Consider the following 6942-nt stretch of genomic DNA (forward strand, 5'->3'; position numbering starts at 1 on the left):
CATTGCTGTGTGCACCGGGGTACAAATAGCATACATTGATATTTGTACCAGACGGGGTACTAATAGGACACATTGCTGTGTGCACCGGGGTACGAATAGAATTCACTTATTGCACCAGGGTACGAATAGCATACACTGCTAATTGTACCAGGGGTGCAAATAGCCTTACCCTAAAGTTAATCACCACACGGTTTACATCACTCTCTGTCATTACAAAAATATCTAGTATAGTATATATACTCTTTTGATCCCATGAGGGAAATTTGGATCCCATGAGGGAAATTGCATAAACTCTGCATTTATCCCAATCCGTGAATTACTGAAACGCACACTAATCCCGGCGCAGTGAGCTGCCTGCAACAACAGTGGCACTCGGGGAGCAGTGAGGGTTAGGTGCCTTGCTCAAGGGCACTTCAGCCGTGCCTACAGGTCAGGGTTCAAACCAGCAACCCTCTAGTTACAAGTCCGAAGCGCTAACCAGTAGGCCACGGCTGCCCCATCCATTCAAGCAAATTGCCATTTTGATCAGTTAGAGATGAGGCGTCCAAACCGGTGACCTCACATGCAACTGTTGTTCGTTATCACCATGTTACAAAAAACCTCAAAACAATTTATATGGTCCTAAAAACAAAGTACGACCAGTAGAAGCAATAGAGGTGACCCCAATGCATAGCATATGTAAGGCCTTCAACTAAGTTCACGATGATGGTTTTCTAAAAAAAAATCGCATCCACTCCGCTAAACTCTAGGAACGCAACCAATATTGAGATATAATATTGCGATGAGATTACTTTCCCTCTATATGTGGTCACTTCTTAAAAACACCCTCAAACAGCAGTCAGGGTTCTCACAAAAACTAAAATAACTGACCACATTACACAGATACTTAAGTCTCTGCACTGGCTTCCAGTAAGTCATAGAATTGACTATTAAGCATTGCTGCTTGTTCATGAATCACTAAATGGGACACAACTGATCAAATGCATTTGCTGTTAATCAGATGCACTTTTTGTTTTATATCTTTTAATTATTCAATTTTATTTTATGTCCAAAGGAGGAAACTATATCACTTAAGAGAGACCAATAGAACAGACAGAAAAATCCTCACAACAAATTTGCTAAGAGAAGTTTGAAGTGACCTAATGTATGAGAAAATGCTTGGCTATCTACTTTTTGAGGAAGAATTTAGGCAGGGAAGTGTCAGATTTTTCTACTGATGTGGGATGAGGTAATGAGAAAATCACCCAATAAGTCATTGTCTGAACAGAGGAAGGATCCAAAAATGTCCTGACCGCTCTCCCCAGTATGTCTGCCAAGTTCCAATCCAAAAAGGCCATTATCGAAGCATTTTTCATACTTCGGTCGCTTCAAACTTTGGCCAACGATTTCAGAAGAAGGGACTGATCTGTTGCATGTCAGCCACACACATTTTCTCCTGTCCTTTCCGGTTTGTCTCCAGGGCGTTTAGAAGTCATCTGTCTCACTTCTAATACTCAGTAATGGTATAAAATGTCCTACACTGTGGAGTGCTGCGATGTATCATACGATGTATGAACTACAAATTAACCACATTTTATGTCTCTATACACTGATATTGCCTTTGGAGCCATTGATGTCTCCAGTCTAAATATTGGATTATTTATTTGAAAAATAAAGGTTTTTCACTTTTAGGAATACTCATCAACGATGGAGAACACAGAACTCCTTGGGTGGATATGGCCGTTATCAAAGACACCATGATGATATTAATAGTGAAAAACAAATGGTGATCATGCATTAACAGGAGGCTACCGGATATTTTATTGTATACCTGGTGTACGTTCCAGCAATGTCGCCTTAAAGTTTAGGGGAAAAATAAATGATAAAAATTAAGAAAAGTAAAGCATTTCTCAGAGACTGTAGGGTTAGTTATGAAAGGGTAACAATTTGGGATATTTATGGCGAAAAATATAAAAATGGCAAGACAGCAGAGAAATGCTAAAATTTAACTGCCATAAAATTAATTTTAATTTATGTTCATGAATATTGAGCTTAATGTGAGGCAAAAATCAACTAAGTGATTTCTAAGCCTCAAGGGTCATTTTAAGCTCTTTATAATGACTCATTCCCTCATGGTTTCACTTTTATGTTGTGGGTATGCTATTCATAAGATGATTGTGTGTGTGATATGGATGAATTTTGATTGTGTATTGTCTTGTTGTTATCAACAGTTTGGTGGTGGATTAAAGGTGTTAAAGAAGACAATAAATCCATCAGTAACTGAAGACTTGGCCATATGTATTTCCTGAGGGAGTGATATGATATGAAAACCCAGAATAACAGGAGGGTTGACATGTATGAATGAACCATTGTGACCGTGAGGTGAAGTGAAAACAAAATAATCTGTTATAATTGTGCACTAATTTGAAAGGAAAACCACACAATGAGAACACATGGTTATTGGTTGGAACATTTATTTTGCCTTTGAGTGGTTGGCAACACTTGTTGGTGGCATTTTGGTAACTTGTTGGTGGCATTTTGGGCAGTTATTTCAGGCAGAACTAACAAACTAACCCCATACATTTCTATGGAGGATTATTTGAGTGCTGTGTTTCCTCATTAGAGTCTCTGGTTCTACAGAGTAATGTAACCATAGAGTTCTCGCTTGCGTGCCATTGTTGGCTGGTTGAATCAAACCAAAGATTGTTAAGGCGAAGCAAGATACTTCATCAGAAGCCATTTCCGGGAATCTGGAAAACACGAGGGGGGGTCAAAATCCCCCTTTATGCAGAGCATAGGCAGCGACTGTTCCATTGAAATACCCCCCCCCCCCCCAAGTTTGATCAAAATGAGTCAGGTGTGAAATGTACCGTTCCCATAATCCTTTGTAATGTTTCTGTTGATCTCACAACTCTAAAGTTTAATTTGAAGGCAGTGAAAACAGCATTCCAGAGACTATAAAATAAATATATCCACATATAATGTGCTGCAACTTGCAATGCTTTAATGAATTCATTAAAGAAAAGACATTACAATAACAAAATAAACAATAACATATTGTGTTATTGTTTAGGCAAAACTGAAAACAGAAAGACAATCTCATCATTTGTTTGTCATTAATGATAGAGATCAGGAGAATAAAGTTAATATGATTGTGATGTATTTATGACTAGTTTTCAAAATAATTAATTAACATAGTCAGTTCAGCTTCAATTGGAAAATTCAAGAGTTTCTGTTTAACCTTCTTGCCAAATTGTACCATATTTTGCTCTCACTATATAAAAGCCAGAACCACTACTCTTGACTATCATACTGTAATCAGAGTCCAGTGTTTTGCTCGCCAGGAAGTTGTCGTAGCTGCTGTTGTCATAGACCATCAAGGTGACTTGGCCCTTGTCTGTTCCAAACGACACTGAACTTCCTGCAGGAATCTGTTCAGTATCTGTTCTTCCAGGACTCCTCACTTTGACGTAGATGGTCCTTCCACTGGCATTGGCCACGTTCGTGTGGTGCTGTATCCAACCCCTGACTGTATCAGCCTGGGAGGGAGCTCATTTTTAACAACAACAAACACCTCAAGAACAAAACCAAATCTTTCTGAGAACAAAATCTTCTTTACAGTTCAAACGTATCTAAGACCATAACAGACAAACGTAAAGCTCCTTACAGAATCAACAACGCTTCCAGCAGAACCCATTCTGATGCTGTCTTACTGCAAAAAAACAATGTCTCTTTTTATTTGTTTTATTTATTATTTTTCTTTAATTTGTTATTCTTTAAATAGCAACCTATTTAATCACTTGGAACTAAGGTTACTTGATGTGTTATGCTTTAAAAAACAGTTTCACAACATCTTCAATTTGCATTGTTTAAACGTGACTACTGCATTTTGAGTTATTTATAAGTATACGAGATATGTGCAGATAGACACAGAATGTACATACTGGCACATAGAGGTTATAATATAAGTAGTTTAACTTACGCACATAGAGGTTATAATATAAGTAGTTTAACTTACGCAGACCCACTCCAAATGTTGACAGGATATCAAGCTGGTTCTTAGAGGATAGCAGTGAGATCAGAATGAAAAGTTACTTGATTATTTATATAGTTCAAGAATGAAGCTGGGCAACACATTAACCAATGTAAGGTTAGAACCAATGAAATGCCTTAGAATCACTTAAGAGAGACCAATAAAATTGACATAAAAATACATTGGTGAAAACTTGAGTAAAATATTATGCTGATGTAGGTTTGAGGTGACCTAATTTATGAAAAATGCTTACTTTCTGTGGAAGAATTGGGGAGGTGATGTCACGTTGTCTTCCTATGTGAAATGTGGTAATGACAAAATCACATTGTTTTTACAGAAGGAAAATGGCCCACATGTCCCCCTGCCCTCCCCAGTTCTTCATCAAATGGCTCAAACAAACCTTTATTAAGCATTTGTCATGTTAGGTCATCTCAAACTTCTGTCAACCACTTCGGGCCTTCTGAGGGCCTAAAATCTCACTTTTCATACCTCAGTACATGTGTGATCACTGTGCTGTAATATTTTGAGTCACAGTGCACTATTATAGTGCATATATTTATATACTCTACAGGGCCGGCCTGAGGCATAAGCGAACTAATGGCTGCTTGGGGCCCCCTGGCCACCCAATCGAGTTTCTTTCTTTTTTTTTTACATAATAAATAACGTAAACAAGTGACATCAATGAATGAATAAATGAAACAATTAATAAAAATTCTGATTTCATGATCAATATGCCTGCCTACCTCTACTGTGTCTGCCAGCCTTTGAGTCTCGCGCATGAACAAGACACCTCGGGTGCATAGACAATTCGTGCAGACACTGCATCAAGTTCAAAAATCGGAAGAGACGGTAATGTTAAGAAAAGTCACAAAAAAGGACGTATCCCTCTGGTGCCGAAAACAGAAAGAGAGGAGGAGAAAAACGAGCAAGATACAGGTATGTTTGCATGATTATTTACAGTATGTTTTGTGCTTGAGGTAGCTAGCTAGCTGTCATGATCTAATATAAGCCATCACCAGAGCTAAATCCCCACCATCAACAGAGAAATGTCTCCCATTAATATATATTTATCTAGGTGTATTTCAGATGTCAAGGATATTGGGATTGTTTTGGATGTTTAATCAAGCATGTACCCATAGGTGGGCTTATGTTGTAAATTAAAGTTAGCTATCGATAGCTGACTGAAGTGGACATTAGCACTACAGTAGCTACATGAAAACGTACTGTAGCTGAAGGCAAATTTACCACAGAGGGATTGTTTCTGATTTCGCACCTGAAAGTGTTGATAGTTTATTACTGTTCTATAATATGTGACATAGTGGTAAGTCTGATAGCAACAGCAGGCTAAGCCCAGGCTCCCAGTCCCAACCCCAACCCACTGACTAGCGCGACTCTGGGCATCGGTAACGTTCCAGCTTCATAGGCAAAGATGGAACAGTATGTGCGCTCTGCTCTAAGATCTTTGGAGAGAGATGGTAGTGTTTGAGAAAATATACCATGTTGGGTGGGGAGACTTCTGTGATGAAAATAGACTTACATTTGATTAAGATAGTGGCAAGTGATGTAGCGGTGCTACCCTAATATTTAGGCTGCAGTAGATCACCATGTTAAGCGTTCACCATACTGCAATTAAGTATACTTTTTGATTATGCCTCATTTGCCAATAGAATATGAATTGTTACATGTGGAATTGCTTGTTGATGACTGTAAGTAATGATAGCAAAATAAACTCATTCTGCTCGATCAAATATGCACTTATGCAATATATTTTTTTTTTTTTCAGAGACACTGTTGAAGTACTTTGGAGCACATCTCTATCTCTACCTAACTCTACCTCATCAAGTGTCTGCCTCCATGGCTGATGACACAGAAGGTGAGGTTTTCTTGATGGCAAATGGTTACAGACTGTAGCCTGTTAATATGACATGACACATTTAACATAGTTTTTGTTTTATTTATTTATGTATTTATTTAATCATTGCAGGTTCGTCCACTGCAGAGTTGCAGATACCTGAAAGCCAGGAACAAAGTAGGAATAAGTATCTATTTTCTGGAACATTTTATTTTTGATTATTAATGTTTGTCTATTTTGGTTTTATTTTGTAGTTGAAGATTGCTCATTTAATGCACATTTGCGGATCTGTTCTGCAAATCTGTTGAAAAACAAGTCATTAAACGGATGTACTTGTTTACAACCAATACAAATGCTGTTGTATTTTGTTATTTGTCAATTCAACTTCAGTAAACCACCCTTAGTGCTTCACTTTGAATATGAATGTTTTAAATAAATTTGTAAATAATAAATAAATTAGTACCCTCTAAGATTAAAAGGTGACAGGGTTGGTGTAAATAACAACTAATACATTGGTTTACCAAGCACATGGGGCCAGAAGTCTAGAGCGGAGCCCCAAAACATTTTTGGCATGAGAGCAAGGATGGATTACTGAATGAGCCTACCGAGTCCTTATGCATCTGTGTCCAGGGGGACAGTAGTTCATAATCAGTCACTGTATTAATACATAACCTCACTGTATTAATTTATAATATGACACGATAGTGTGAAGTTGTCAATTATCGCCAAGCACAGGTGACTCTGCGCAAAAGGCTCGGGCCGGCACTGATACTCTAGCTCTAGGATTTGGATTGTGGTGGATTACCTCTCTTGATGATTATGGGCTCTTATTGTGTACTTCTAGTAGCTCTCACATGTGTTTCCTTTCTACCAAAATGTATTTTCATTCATGTGAGCTATTTTCTCACCATGTTGTTATGCCTTCACCCACTATAGGTTTTCTGGCCGTGCTGCCATGGCTGTATGGCAGCATCTGCTCAGTATCTGCTCGATATATCCAAATCTAGGTCAAACAGTACATGACATGATTTCGGTACTCAAGGTCATTGGCTTCAAGGTCAATGTCACATTCAAACCA

The 6942-nt window shown here is 38.2% G+C and overlaps 1 long non-coding RNA gene across 1 annotated transcript; it reads right to left on the reverse strand.

Moving 5' to 3' along the window:
* Window positions 1-2963: 2963 nt before the first annotated feature.
* Window positions 2964-4129, reverse strand: LOC121711724. The gene is made up of 3 exons (XR_006032413.1): window positions 3998-4129; window positions 3647-3691; window positions 2964-3518 (listed from the first exon to the last, which is right to left on the reverse strand). It is a non-coding gene; the product is annotated as an uncharacterized LOC121711724 (long non-coding RNA).
* Between the last annotated feature and the right edge of the window lie 2813 nt (window positions 4130-6942).

This window comes from Alosa sapidissima, chromosome 6 (genome assembly GCF_018492685.1).
Source record: "Alosa sapidissima isolate fAloSap1 chromosome 6, fAloSap1.pri, whole genome shotgun sequence".
In the NCBI taxonomy this organism is placed as follows: domain Eukaryota; kingdom Metazoa; phylum Chordata; class Actinopteri; order Clupeiformes; family Clupeidae; genus Alosa; species Alosa sapidissima.